The sequence below is a fragment of the Nicotiana tabacum genome, chromosome 10 (genome assembly GCF_000715075.1).
Source record: "Nicotiana tabacum cultivar K326 chromosome 10, ASM71507v2, whole genome shotgun sequence".
Lineage (NCBI taxonomy): Eukaryota > Viridiplantae > Streptophyta > Magnoliopsida > Solanales > Solanaceae > Nicotiana > Nicotiana tabacum.
This window is the reverse complement of record NC_134089.1, coordinates 87,460,451-87,476,352: the sequence shown is the minus strand read 5'-3', so window position 1 is coordinate 87,476,352 and position 15,902 is coordinate 87,460,451.

Below are 15,902 nucleotides of genomic sequence, written 5' to 3'. Positions count from 1 at the left end.
TGTGAATGTTACTCGATCCATGTTTATCAAAACTTTTCTTTTTATGCCAACTCTTAAACCCTATACTTGAAAATACATTACCTCCACCTTGATGAATATTATTATCTTTAAATAGATAGCAATACAAATAATAGGATGCATCTTTACTTACATTGTACTCCAACCAATCATGATATTCATCATCAAACCATTTAGGATTAAATCGACGCATTGATCCAGAAAAATTTGTTTTAGGAAAGTTATGAAGCTGAGGTTGACAAGGACATTGTCGAAGGTATTCTCTCCTAATAACATCACGATGATTTGGATGGAAGTCCAAGATTTGAGTTCTTTCCTCCGGATCAAACTTTAAAGAATCCAAATCAAATTCATTAGAAGATGGTACTTCTAAATGGTTGATATTCTCCAACTGGATAGGTTGAGTATGAGAAGCCAAATTTGGTTTTGGTGCTTTGGTAAAATACCTCTTCACTGAATTTTGAGACTGAATTACAAAGTAGGAATGTAGTTAGAACAAAATTACCTAACCATTTTATCAAACAACAAGTGTGCATTACCGTAAAAACAAAATTGCAGAAGGAAAGTGTTATAAATCATAAGTAATAACTTATAACTTATCTGTTGGTTGCCATACGGATTTCTAAGCTATGTTTCAATCCAATACTAAATCTAGAAAGACAGAAAGGTCATTTACATTTTAAGTTCACCATACACTAAAACCAAAAAAAAAAAAGTTCACCATAAACTCTTTCTTTAATCTTCTTTTATCTTGTTTGAATATGTTAAAAAGACAGAGAGGTCGGTGACAGAACAAGATTCATTAACCTAAATTTAAGAATCAACAATAAAACATTAATAAAATTCTGAAAAAGTTAGAAAGAACAAGTAATTTACCTGGGATGTCAATGCCATGATAGATGAAACGCCGGCGATAGGGCGACGACTGGCGAGGCAATGGAGAGAATTGAGACGCGACTGGTGAGGCAGAAAGATCGAAGAAACAAAGAGCGGGTGGCACCAACGAAGAGAGAGAGAGATTTAGGGATCTTTTAACCCAAAATCCCTAAATTAGAAAAAGAGAAGCAGTCACGTTTTTGGAGGAAATGGACTTAAAAAAGAAGACGAGAAACGACGTCGTTTAAAATTAAAAAAAAAAAAAAAAGGTCTGAAGTGAAAAGAATTAGATTGTGACTAACTGGAATTGAACCTGCAACCTGCTACAAAATTTGAACCCCCTTAACCACTAAGCCAAGCATTTTCCTTGTGTCAAGGGAGTTCAACATATTATATCTATACGAAAATATTAAAAATTACCCTATATAAACAGTGTAATTTTCCGACGAAGGGGGTTCGGATGAACACCCTTGCGCCCCCTAGATCTGCCCTGCTGGCAAGCATTAAAGCTGAAGTGAAAGAAGGTACAATAGACCAAGAACTCTGGAGAGCTTAAGATATATGAATATCGACAGATGAATTATAGAAATATATGAAATAACGATTTTGAAAAATAAATTGTTTACAGTATAGTTACATTAATAAGATGAAATATAGATAAATTCTGATAAAGATAAGGCTATATAGTAGTGAAAAAAATGTTAACGGATTAATGCACATTTATATTCACATATGCACAATGCATCAACTTAATAACACTAACCAACGCACTTAAAACATTAAATTTTAATCTTTTGGTGACGTGTTCATATGATTCACAGCAATCAACAGAAAAGAAGTTTAACGAAGAAGTTGCCCAAAATATTTAAGTTGGATCCTTGGAAGAAGAAAAAAAAAGAATAAGTACTACATGGTCAATGACATGTATATGGTTTAAGAAAATAAATTTAATAAACACTTTATACATATCATTACAAAATGGAGGATAGGCGCAAGCACATTCCTGCTGCCAAATCTTAACAATAGACTAATGAGAGCTAGCTAACTAAAGCAATTATAGTGGTATTCAACAACAGTACACAGCCGCATAGGAAAAGCGGGGAAAAGCTCGAATTTAAGGAAGCAAAAAGCCAAAAGGTATTAACTCGATACTTTATAGCAACGATTCCCAACTTTTTCTTTTTTTACAGTATTTGTGAATTTTAAATAAACTTACAGTTTTATTTACGTCAACATTGCTTCTCTATTAAGAGCCAAAAAACTACGCTAATAAAATGATGTCAAGGTATCCTCTTCCAAAACAAAAAGATGGATAAGTCTTATTCTTAGAGTGCAGTCGATTTGGGGCTCGATCGAATGGAGAAAGAAAAGAGAAGTCCTCTATAAGTCCATGACTATTGAGGGAAAAATTAAAAAAAAAATAACAGAAAAGTTATGTACATCCACAAGGAAGGTAGAGTAAAATTAAAATCTTGAAAACCATCCTCAATATATATGACTTTTCTTAAACAAATACCACTTTAAAAGCACATGACTAATAATCATAGACCATGCGAAGTTAGACGGCAAGAGGGTATTAAGAATCAGTAAGAAAAGTGAAAACAAAAGGAATATCTTCACAAATTTAATTCAACTTTCTTCTAAACAAAGAAGAAGAAGAAAAGACAAGTAATAATAAAATATAAAAGATAGAAAATTTATTTATTTGAAACCACATGAAAATAATCACGCAGAGTCCTACCTTAACCAGAATTGAACCAAATGATGGATGTCAAAAGAGTCAATAAGTGATAATAATTTTTAAAAAAGCAAAAGAAGTGAACATATGATGCAGTGCAAATAATTAAGTAATTAAATATATATATATATATATATATATATATATATATATATATATATATATATATATATATATATATATATATATATATATATATATATATATATATATATATATATATATATATATATATATATATATATATATATATATATATATATATATAGAGAGAGAGAGAGAGAGAGAGAGAGAGAGAGAGAGAGAGAGAGAGAGAGAGAGAGAGAGAGAGAGTGTTCAAACGTATTTACGTTATAATTGTTTTATATTATTACAATAATCTTCTCATTTTTTATTGGAGGAATAAATATCATATTTAGATTCAGCATTTTCTCAAGGGACACATCCCTTCATATCAATGAGTAACGGAAGTTGTTCAAGGATGCACCCCTTCATATGAAACCGTGTGTTTGTTGCCAAGTGTAGCGGTTTTTTTTTTTTTAACTTATAGTTAAAAGGAAATTAGGTTTTAGGGGTAAAAAGGTAATTTAATTTTTTAGTTTAGGGGTTCATGCTTTTATATATATATAAATAAATATAAAATATATTGTATACAGTAAAAATTAGCGGTTCGATTTTACGCTCATCAAGGCGCCTCGAACAAACTGCCCCCGAAGGCTCGAAGTTTAGCTTGGGGCTCTGGCCTCGAGGGTTTTCAGCAACCTACTTCGAGGTAGCGTAAGCAACGATCTGCCTCGAGGCAGGGTAAATCAGTGGCGTCGGTGGATTGATGTGAGGTTCCCAAGGCACGTGACTAGAGCTGGCAAAGTCTATTATATAATACATTGTATACGGTAAAAATCAGCGGTTCGATTTTACGCTCATCAAGGCGCCTCGAAGAAACTGCCCCCCGAAGGCTCGAAGTTTAGCTCAGGGCTCTGGCCTCGAGGGTTTTCAGTAATCTACTTCGAGGTAGCGTAAGCAACGATCGGCCTCGAGGCAGAGTAAATCAGTGGCGTCGGTGGATCGATGTGAGGTTCCCAAAGCACGTGACTAGAGCTGACAAAGTCTAGTAGGCTAGTCCAAACCCGTATCATGGTATTAAATGGCTGTACCAGCCCCATATCTTTGTTATAAATGCATTTATACTATGTTGGAATTCTCCCTCATATATAAAAAGGATCCTTGTCATTTTGTAGGACATCTGATACTCAATATTAAATATACAAGAACATTTTCTCTGCTCTCTAACATATTCTCTTAATCCCATTACTTTCATTTATTGTCTATATTCATTGTGTTCTATTTATTGTTCTTCATTTATTGCTTATCATTGATCGTAAAGAGCCACCATTGCAGGTCTCATAACTGTTAATTCTCCTTCGATTACTCTAAGCCGGACACCCGATTCGACCTCGAGGCCCCATATACGCCAGCTCAAGGCGCCGATCTCCAGCCATTTGGTTTGGATATTACATAATTTTCAAGCTATAATCTTGCTTCCTAATCTTTTATTTAGCATTCATTGCCTAACAAGTAGCATACAAATAGATCACGTATTTTTAGAACTACAAAATAAAATTTAATTGTTATTACTATTTTTAATGTAAATATACATAATTACCCCATTGAAGTTGTAACACACTACCTAATGCACCCTTCCACTTCACTGGGGTCCTATGACCCCCTTATTTTTATTTTTAGTGGAATTATTATCTCTTTTTGAACTTATGTGATACTTATTATGTAATGCACTTGGAAAACCTCGAAAATGACATTATTTTTTCTTTTTTCTATTTCGTTTTCTTTTCATATTTTCTCTCTCCTATTTTCTTTCCCTATTACTTTACACGCATTTAGCCATCATTTTCATATATCTCTGCAACTTCCACCAGACTCCTCCTTTTTTTTCTTTTCTTTTCTTTCTTTACCTTTTCAATTTTGTCTTGTTTGCTCTCTACCTTTGCTACAAGAAGTATTTGGATTTTCTTTTGGTCACACAAACTTATCAATGAGATTGGAGTCACCAAATCAATTATTGTCCTTGGTATCTACACAAATTTCTGGGCTTCAACTTCTTGGTAAATTTCATAGCCTCTTTCTGGACTTCTTTTGCGAAATGCTTGGAGATCTAGAATGAAATCTTATAAATAAATATTAAATAAATTCGGATATATAAAGAAGCAATGAAGGAAAAAGAACAATTATTTTCGTTTTCATATACTTAAGGGTTTTGAGCATACTGGGCCTTGGATAAAAGGTGACCGAAAAATGACGGAACGGTACCGATAGTGGTGTTGATTTTTGAATTTTCGAATTTTGTCGCGATGATTTGGTGGAGATTGTAACCTTCAAAATTTGATTTAGTTATTAGTTTTATGATGATTTTAGCTTTTAAATTCTAATCTGGTGGGGATTTAATGATGTTTGGTGGTGGCTACAATGAAGGTGCTAGCTATGTCAATGGTGGTAGTGGCTACAGAGAAGGGGACACTGGTGGTGAAAAAAGCAATCGCTGATGGAGAAAACAAAAAAGGGAAAATCAAAAATAGAAAAAAGGAAAATTAAAATAAAATTGATGTGGCATCACATGATTGGTGCGTGTGTTCACGTATATTTTGTGAAACTGCTGCTTGTCGGAAAATGGGGTATTACACCACTTAAAACGATTATAAGTGTATTAGTTAATACGTTACAACCTCAATAAGGTAATTATGTATTATATATATAGAGAGAGAGAAAAATAAATATTATTGGTGTATAATATAAATTATTTGGATATAAATAGAGGACAATCTGAAATTTTTTTTCTTGAAATAAGAGGAGTGAGCGGACAAATATCTCATGATTTGTGCATTTTGTCTGGTCATTAATTATGTGCATAATCTTTTCAATATACTATTAGTGTAAAAAAATCTGGCACATTATTAAATAAATAGTGATATTTTTAGGGATTGTTACACAAATAGTCCATCAGATTTAATATTTACTTTTTCTATCCGGTATACATAGATTACACATTAATTATATATAATTATGCATATATTATACGTGAATTATATATGCTTGCTATCTCTATAGTTTAAGAGATTTGGTGGGCGGATATTTGGGTTAATTCTTCTTTTTAAAAAGTGCTCAGCCGTGTAATTTTCTATTTAATAATTAAAGACAGGCCGTTGAAAATATCTTATAAAGCCCACAGTTTTGTCAGGGCTAAAGAACGAGAAAACTACCCTCTATAGCCCCTCAAAATTTTAATAGCTCATGTTTTGTCCTACTTACAAAAAATAGCCCTTCGGCCCAAACGTATTGCATATAGTAGCCGAAAGGAATAAGCATGACAACATAAGCGCCTGTAGCTCAGTGGTTAGAGTGCTTGTTTCCTAAGCTGAAGGTAGGTTTGACCCTCACCTGGCGCGATAGAGCAACCTTTTTTTGCCTTTTTAAATGTACTTCTGGATCTGATAAGTATTAGCTAACAGTTGAATGAAATATGTAATGCAGGTCATATACGAAATGTCTATTTTTATATATTTTTTGTATAATAACAGTTTATTTTTGTATATTTTTTGTATAATAACAGACTATTTTTGTATATTTTTTGCATAGTGACTGTTTATTTTGTACATTTTTTTATGGGCGGTGTGAGCACGTGATTTTTGCATTACGAAAAATTGCTCCAAAATAAATCAAAATAAATTTCTTTTACTGTGTAATTTGTGAATTTGCGTGGTGTTAAATATTTGTATTATGTCCGTAAATGTTTATATTTGTCATAATAAAATAAAAATAAAATAAAATACATATTGCATGCATATAGGATTTAATTATGCATTTAAGAGATAATTTAAATAAAATCATAAAAATATGCATTTTGTTCTATTTTTAATGTTCCACTGTGTGATTAATGTTGTCTATGTGTCAATAGTTGTTAAAAAGGTAATTAATATCTTTGTAATGGTAATTTTGTTTTTATAATTTTTAATTAAGATTTTTGTTAATTAATAATGAAATTAGAAAATAATGAAAAAAATAAAAAAAATAGCACAAGTTATACAAAATTGGACCTGGATTAAAATCCAGGCCCAAAACGTTAAATCCCCCCACAGCCCAATCCAAACAGCCAAGTCTGACCCAGCCCCAAGCTGATACCAAACGACGTCGTTTGGTCATCTCTAATCAAGGGCCGTTGGATTAAATACAACCAACGGCCAAGATCTCATCACCCGAACCCAAGACCCTTACCCGATCCATTGACCCGGTTCAACCCGTCCCCCAACTTAAACCAAACGACATCGTTTGGTTAAGTGAATAGATCCTAGCCCTCCATTCTAATTGATCCAACGGACGATACTAATCCACCCTACCCCTATATAAATCCCAAACCTTACCCAGCCCCTAACTGAACACCCCCCCCCCTCTCCGCTCATGTTCATCATCGTTCCAAACAGACCCCTAACCCTAGCCGCCCCTATTCCCCTTCGCCTGAAACCCGGCGGCATCAACGCCGCCGGTCACCAACTTAACACCCTAGGACCTCCTGAACCTCCCCTACACGAATCCAACCTTAGTTTCCTTCGAATCAGGCCACAACTCTTCGAATCTTAAATCGAAGGTTGGCCTGAAAACTTGATCTAAACCAATCAGCCCCAAATTAACACCATGGCTTCCCCTAGTCATCCTAAGTATGGATCTGTTGGTTGTTAGGTTCGAATCCGTTCGAAACTTCTCGAATCTTCTTTTGAAGATTCGGACCAAACAAAAATTTACCCAGATCTGTTTCAAACTCACACCAGTTACCCTCCTGGCCTCCCTCGTGCCTAGAATATCTTTGGTTCTTCTCGAATCTGACCAGAAATGGTTAAATCCCAAATCGAGTTTTTAAGAACCCTAAAAAATACCAAACTTCCGGATTCGGTTCAGATTATGATGAAGATTGAGGTTTAATCGACCTTAGTCGAAGTATTTTCAGTGGAAAATACTTCGACTAAGGTCAGTTTGATTTCAAACAAAAAATCCGAAATCCAAGTTGAGTTCGAGTCAGAATATAATTAAATTTCAGAGGTATTTTTCTATTTATTTTTGTGTATTCTACGTGTATTGTTGTCCGTATTAATAGCTTGTTAATTTTTCATATTTGTTTTGATCAATTCTGTCATTTCTGTCTATTTGATCCGAATGTGAATTGTTTCTGTTGGTTGTGGTTATTTACAATGTGTGTAATCGACTCGATTAAGTTCGTCGATTAGTTATATTACGAATTTTTCATTTCTGAAAATGTTAACTGAAACAGTCTGATTCTATTGTTTGGACTAATTATTGACAAATGTTGTAAATAGTCAATTGATTAGTATTCGTCAATTAAATCATGTTTGTTTATGAATTAGTGAATTCAAATGTATATTGTATTGTTGTTTTCTAAACGGGACATTGTCAGTATATTGACAATGCTCCTGTATTTGTTTGCTTTTAATTCAGTTTTGAATTCCAGTTGAAAGAATCCTGCATGTTCTGTATAATGTTAAGTTTGTTTTTATTCAGTTGATAATTCCCTGTTTTAATTCAGTTTTTGTCAGTCAGCTATTAGAGATGTAATACTGTTTCAAAATCATAGGATTGGTTATAGCTGTAAATCAGGAGATAACTAAGTTTGTACAGATTTTAGAAACTGTTTTGCTATAGGTTCTGATTTTTCAGTAATAACATCAAGATTTCAGGGGCATTTCTGGGAATGAGCAGTAAAAAACAGGGTGTTAGTACTAGTATATTATAATGTAATGTTAGTGGCTATTAGTTAATGATACTAATGGGGAACAAGGAATAATGGGATGCTGAAAATCAGGGAAAAGGTTTTACATAATGGGATTTTTTGTTTTTTAAAAAGAAGAAGGGGGTCCAAGAAACACTTAAATTGCCTAAGACCAGCCCTGTATAAATACAGGAGCTGGACAGACAGAGAAAAAGGAAGAGAATTTTTGAGTAAGAAAGAAGAGAATTTTTGAGTGAGAAAGAGAGAATTTTAAGAGAGGAAAAACAGAATTCTGAAGAAAAACAGAATTTTCAGAAGAGAATTTCTAAGGGCAGAAATTTTCAGAGGGAAGATTTTAATAAAGAAAAAGAAAGGCAGAGAGAATTTTTAAAAGAGAATCTTTAAGAGATTTTGAGGGCTGAGATTTTAAAGAAAGAAAACAGAAAATAGCACACTCACATATACACTCACACACAGATACAGCAGCAGAAACAGAAAATCAGAAACAAACTGAATTTGTAACTGAAGAAAGGCTGAAATCTGAAATATTGTTTTTGTGTTGAATATGTTCAATTTTGTGTGATTCCACTGTTCAGTTAAAATCTGAAGTGTCTTTCAAAGTATCTTACTGTGCATCTGGGCTCTTCGAATCCTATTCTTGATAAGATTACTGTGTTATCAGTATATTCTACTGAATTTGTTACTGCTGAAACTTACTTCTTCTACCTCCATTTTCAGGTATATGTCTTTTAAATTTTAAGTTGAAAAGAGATTCAACATGACTTGTCGATAAAACTTGAACTGAAAGTCTATTTTTATTTGTCCAAGTTCATCAATTTAAATTTCATTTTTTGTTTCATGTTAGTTAATTAGTAGTACATTCAATTTGATAGCTATGGGCTATTTGTCTTATTTTAAAAGTTTGTATAAAGGTTTGTAATAATATTAGTTCATTATCTCATTAGTTTAATAAATTGTCAAGACAGGGAGTAAGGCATAAAAATGGACCATTGATTGCATCCCTTAATACTATTAGCTAAATGCAAAGATAAAGAAGTTACATTAGTAGAATATTTTGTAATGAGTATGATTTTGTTTAGATTGGTATAAGTTATTATATGGTATGATGACAGGTATAATCATATGAGTAAAGTAAGTTGGTATAACTCGTCATGATGACAGAACGTTATGAATGCTTACGCCAAATAGTCGGGTTGCATGTAATGTAACTTTGTTAAATTAACTTGCATAATAATTCCCTTTCTACAAATTCGATGCTTATCTACTTTCATAAAACAAAGTGAACAAGTAATTAGGCCTATTAGATTAAAAGTGAGTGTATGAGAATGAAAAGAGATGTACAAGCATAGATTGCCACATTTTACATCATTGATAATTAGAAATAGAATTTGTATTAAGTAAACAATGAAAATTCTCGAAAATATTTCCTTCCCTTTATGAATTATTTATTTTTAGTTCCATATGCCATTTATTCTTCGGCATGTATATATATATATATGTCATATTTTTTTTTAAAAAAGATAGTATTAATCATATTTTTATTATGTCCTTTGAATTTGAACAGTTGAAATAAATTATTTATATTCGGAAAATATAATCAACGGTCAACATTTAATATTGTAAGTTCTTTGAAACCTTAAATGGGAATTTGTCATGAGTTTCATATAAAAATGTATGAATAATTTGTGGAAAAATCCTTAATATCATTGCAAATATTTTTGCGCAATTAGGGATACGTTCGCGTACCTTGATTATATTTTAGAAGCAAAAATTCGGATTATGCGTACGCGCAATTTCGAACAAATATTTAGTAAAAGGATTTATCCAAAGACGCTAAATCAATTTCATAAAAACCCGAGATGTACGGTTCACTATTCAAGAAAAATAAATATTCTTGATTCAACTCAATCTCGGAAAAATGATTGCTTAAAATATTATCAAAAAAAATTATTGTGTACACGTACGCGTGACACAATTCCGCATTTTTAAATTTGTAACACGAATATACGTACGCGTAATTCGATTCGAAGAAGGGTCCTTAATCACGATAAGTATAAGCGGTAGTAAAATCAGATAACATCAATATATTTAATAAAATCAAGATGATTAAGCCAATAATAAAAACAGTTAAGCGACAGTGCTAGAACCACGGAATTCGGAAATGCCTAACACTTTCTTCCGGATTAACAGAATTCCTTACTCAGGATTTTTGGTTCGCAGAAAAATAAACAGAGTCATATTCTCCTCGATTCAGGGATTATAATTGGTGACTTGGGACGCCTAAAAATTCCCAGGTGGCGACTCTGAAACAAATAAACAAATCCCGTTTCGACTGTCCTTTAATTGGAGAAAACTCCCCACGCGCCCCGCGGGCGCGGGAAAAAGGAGGCGCGACAGGCGGATATTTGGGTTAATTCTTCTTTTTAAAAAGTGCTCAGCCGTGTAATTTTCTATTTAATAATTAAAGACGGGCCGGTGAAAATATCTTATAAAGCCCACAGTTTTGTCAGGGCTAAAGAACGAGAAAACTACCCTCTATAGCCCCTCAAAATTTTATTAGCTCATGTTTTGTCCTACTTACAAAAAATAGCCCTTCGGCCCAAACGTATTGCATATAGTAGCCGAAAAGAATAAGCATGACAACATAAGCGCCTGTAGCTCAGTGGTTAGAGTGCTTGTTTCCTAAGCTGAAGGTTGCAGGTTTGACCCTCACCTGGCGCGATAAAGCAACCTTTTTTTGCCTTTTTAAATGTACTTCTGACTTCTGGATCTGATAAGTATTAGCTAACAGTTGAATGAAATATGTAATGCAGGTCATAAACGAAATGTCTATTTTTATATATTTTTTGTATAATAACAGTCTATTTTTGTATATTTTTTATATAATAACAGACTATTTTTGTATATTTTTTGCATAGTGACTGTCTATTTTGTATATTTTTTGTATAGTAACAGTCTATTTGTATAGTGACAGTCTATTTTGTATATATTTTGTATAGTAACCGTCTATTTTGTATAGTAACAGTCTATTTTGTATATATTTTTGTATAGTAACAGTCTATTTTGTATAGTGACAGTCTATTTTGTATATATTTTGTGTAATGAGAGCTAATTGTACATAAATTGTATACTGACAGTCTATTTAGTATATTTTTATATAGTGATAGTCTATTTTGTACATATTTTGTATAATGACAGTCTATTTAGTATAATTTTTGTATAATGACATTCTATTTTTGTATATATTTTGTATAGTGACACTCTATTTGTATATAAATTGTATAGTGACAGTCTATTTGTATATAAATTGTATAGCGACAGTCTATTTTGTATAATTTTTGTATAATAACATTATGTTTTGTAGATATTTCAACTTTATGCATAATCATCTCCTCTGTTCTTCCACTCATTGAGAAACCAGCCACCAGCGTCCATGGCCTCACAGTCGCCGAAAATGGTAACAAGATCGCCGGAGTTTTAAACTTTTAGCCAAAAATCTTCAAAATATTATCTACATATTCACAGAAACTATAAGAGAAAATCTGAGAAGAAGACAAGGTTGTCTCTCTCGTTGCCTTATGCTACACCACTGCCGAAATCCATCCAGCCAACTATGACCATGACTACTCCTCTCGCTTTCCTCTTCTTCCCTATAGGTTGCTGCTACTGATTTTTACTAGTCACCGTCGGAATTGACCACTGGCTGGCGACGGTATTAGTTCACATCAATTTCCCAAGCAATGATTTAATCCTTGAAACAAATTTCACCAACAGATGCAAAAGTCACAAGCTCAAAGTAAGTGGATTTTGAATTTTACTCGTTAATTCGCTTCGCCCAATTCATCAAATCACTAAATTAAAAGTATTTCATTACAACGGAACAATTCCAAATCTCACTTTTCAGTAACAAACAAACATTAACAGAAGTTCCAAACCCAGGCATGAGTTTCTTTTCTCGATTCAAAGTGCAGAATCAATGACACCAATAAGAGCAGTAGTGAAATTTCTTTTTTAATTTTCTGATTTTGAGTTTTGTGGCGACGTGTAAAAGTCCAGATCTTCTTAGATCTAGGATTTTCCGGCGAGGGAATTCGATCAGTGAAGTTTCCGGCTAGCACTTATCATTATTTTTAGACTATGACTTGTATGGGTCAATTTGTGGACTACCAGATGAAATTTATTTTGCCCGATAAGCTATAAATGAAGTTCTCTCCTAAGGAACACTGTTTAAGAATGAAGTGCATGGATTTTGGACCAATCCGTTTTAGAGTGTTTGAGCCCAATAATGAGGATATTTAACACGTTAAACAAGACTAATGACCCTTCTTCCATAATAGTAATGGACTTTAAAGTGATCTATCAATCATTTTGGCAAACTTAATTATTTGAAATTATTTATTTTTTTAGAAAATAAGAAGTCTTTTTTTTGTGGAAAATAAGAAGTCATTTATTGCTCTTTCTCAAAATATTTCCTTATTTCTTCAATTAATAAAACGTTAAACAAAAGAGGTTTTTAAGGAACACATAATAAGTAGTTTAAGATAAAGAGTAGTTCATGTTATCAATATCTATAACTATAATATAATATTACAAAATAGCAAATTTCAGTAACATAAAACACAAGTAAAACAGAAAATTAGACGGAAATCGGAGATTATCAGAAACCAGAATCAGTAAATATATTTCGAAATAAAATTGAGCTATCTGAATGAACAGTGTGTCTTTAAGGAAATTATTTCCCTCAAGCAGTGGCGAAACCAGAAAATTTAATAAGAGTGTTTAAATTTTGAACACCCTTTACTGGTGGGCTATGCAAGGGTGTTCAAAGTCTATTTTTAATCAGTAACAAATAATATTTTACCTTAGTAGTATAATTTTTTTGGCAAAGAGTGGTTAGTTGACCACCCTTGGGCCAACATAGTTTCGCCCATGCCCTCAAGTACCCGAGGTGCTGGAATATTATCTTCCCTGGGATCAAGGCATATTTATAGCCATTTTTTAGCACTGTTTCTAAAAAGTTTGCAACGTTCCAGAAACAGCCATGGCTGTTGGAACAGATGGGAACGTTTCCCGTTTGAAATATTCCGAGAAAAAGATTTAAAATAATTCGTGAAAGAAACGGACCGGATCGCGGGTCCTGGATTATTCCGGGTTGAATTTTTATTAATTAATTAAATAATTGAAAGAAATTTTATTCAAAAAGATTAATCAATCTATTAGGAGCCGAGCGATGACAACAACATCACGACACTTACTTTCTTTCCAACTCATTTAACATCAAAAGAAGTGCTTTCTCAATATAAGCACATTCATTTTTTTTTCTACCGCCAATGAGGGACACTTGCTCTCTCCAAAGCATAAAGGAGCTCACTTTCCCTTCACTTTCTTCCTTCCATTTTCCATTCACCAAACTTCAATCCCAGTTTGTAGCTGAAAGTGAAGTTGTTGTCATAGTGATTAACTCGCATAACTTGAGTTGAGTTAATTGAATGCACATGATATCACAGAGAGTCAAGAGGTGACATTTCATATCGCTATTGTTGCTTAATTGGATTTTCCTCTCTGTGTATAAATAAATTGTAAGATGACTGTTTGTTGATCTAGGTTAGCCCCTTAGTCTTTAATGAAAAAGAAAAATGAAGAAACATCTTCAGCCCTTCAACATACATGCGGGCACAGTAGTTGTAACATTATGGTGGAATTGGACGTCTAATATGTCAAAAAACATTATTAGCATAAAATGCGGTTGATTGTCTTTTCCATATGTACTAATCGATTACTTTGTAATAGTATCTTGAATTCTTCGTTATTCTTTTCAACTGTAATTTTAATGCCGTTTTGGCGTCATCAACAGTAAGGTGGACACCTGGTGTTGTGTTTCTCAATTCTTTTGTCTATCCAACAGTAAGTCTGTCAAACGGGCTGGGTTAGACCCGTTTTGGCCCGGCCTAGACCGATTGAAACCGGGCCGGTAGTTACGGGACCGGATTGGCTGGATTAGGGGGTTGGTCCGTTCACAAAAAAAAATTGGTTAACTGGATCGGTCAAATCCGATCAACAAAAATTACTGTTGAACCGGTTAACCGGGCCAGTTCGGACCGATTTAATGGTTAGAAATCTACTTTTTTTTAATGTCATATGATCGTTGTCTAATGGGTTGATTGCAAGAATACTCTTTTTTTGGGCAATGTTTTTTAAAAATAACACTTTTAGTAATTACTAATTTAGTCATTTGAAAAACTATAAATACACCCCCTCCTCGTAACCGGTTCGGATTGGAAATTGGTCGGTCACCTTTTTTCCAACCCGGCCCACCCGTTAAACACCCATACCCTACAACAATTTGACTTCAGGATTAGCCTAGTTGTTTGGCACTATGCATTTCGTAAAGGGGTTTAATTAATTTTCAAGTTAATAATTCTATTTTATTAGTATTGTTATTATGGTACATGCATTTTTGAATTGGACGATGGCATATTTAAAGTACAAATTTCTAATATTTGTTGGACCAAGGCGAACAATACGTGACTTGCTTTTGGATTGTGAGAGCGAACTAGAAGGAAAAAAGAAAACGAAGCTTCACCACCAAAAACTAGGCATATCCAATGACGTGAAGTTAGCACAAGTGTCTCTCCATACTTTATGTACTCGTCAAACATTGAACAGGATTTGGTGCCCTGTTGTAAGAAACGATTATAGGAGAATAAATTACTTTTATATCAGCACATGAATTAGGGGTGACAATTTAAGTCCAAATCCATCCAACCCGTCAACCCCCAGAGATTAATGAGTTGGGCTACAAACATTTTAGCTCATGGGTCAATTTGGGCTGAGCCCAAGTTAACCCATTATTTTTTAGGGGATTTTTCATAAAGCACCATCTTTTAAGTCTAATTAGTCATTTATAGATACACTTTGCTATATTACGTGTTATAGATATCTTTTATGTTTTTATAAAATGTATTTAAGCTGTTGTATTCATTAATACAACCAAAAAAATAGGCGTAAAAACTGGAATTCCAGCTAAGTTTGACATGTATTTAGTTGTATTCAAGCGGCATTAACGTTAAATACAGAAGGTTAAACTGGTTAAAAACGGAAGGAAATCAAATCACATGATATTCTCCTAATTTAACTCCACGAACTAAGGAAATCAAATCACATGATATTCTCCTAATTTAACTCAACGAACTAAAACGATCCCTCATTAATCTGTATTTGAAAGATACATAATAAAGATTATAGCTGAATAAAGAGAAATACATATGAATAATACAGTTGAGTAGAACTGTATACAGTTGAATACAACAAAATACAACTTAATTCATCTGAATAAAACACTTGAATACAACAAAATACAACTGAATACAGCTGAATAAAACTCTTGAATGTAACAAAATACAACTAACTTCTGCTGAATAAAATAGTTAAATACAACTGATTAAAACTGAATACAAGAGA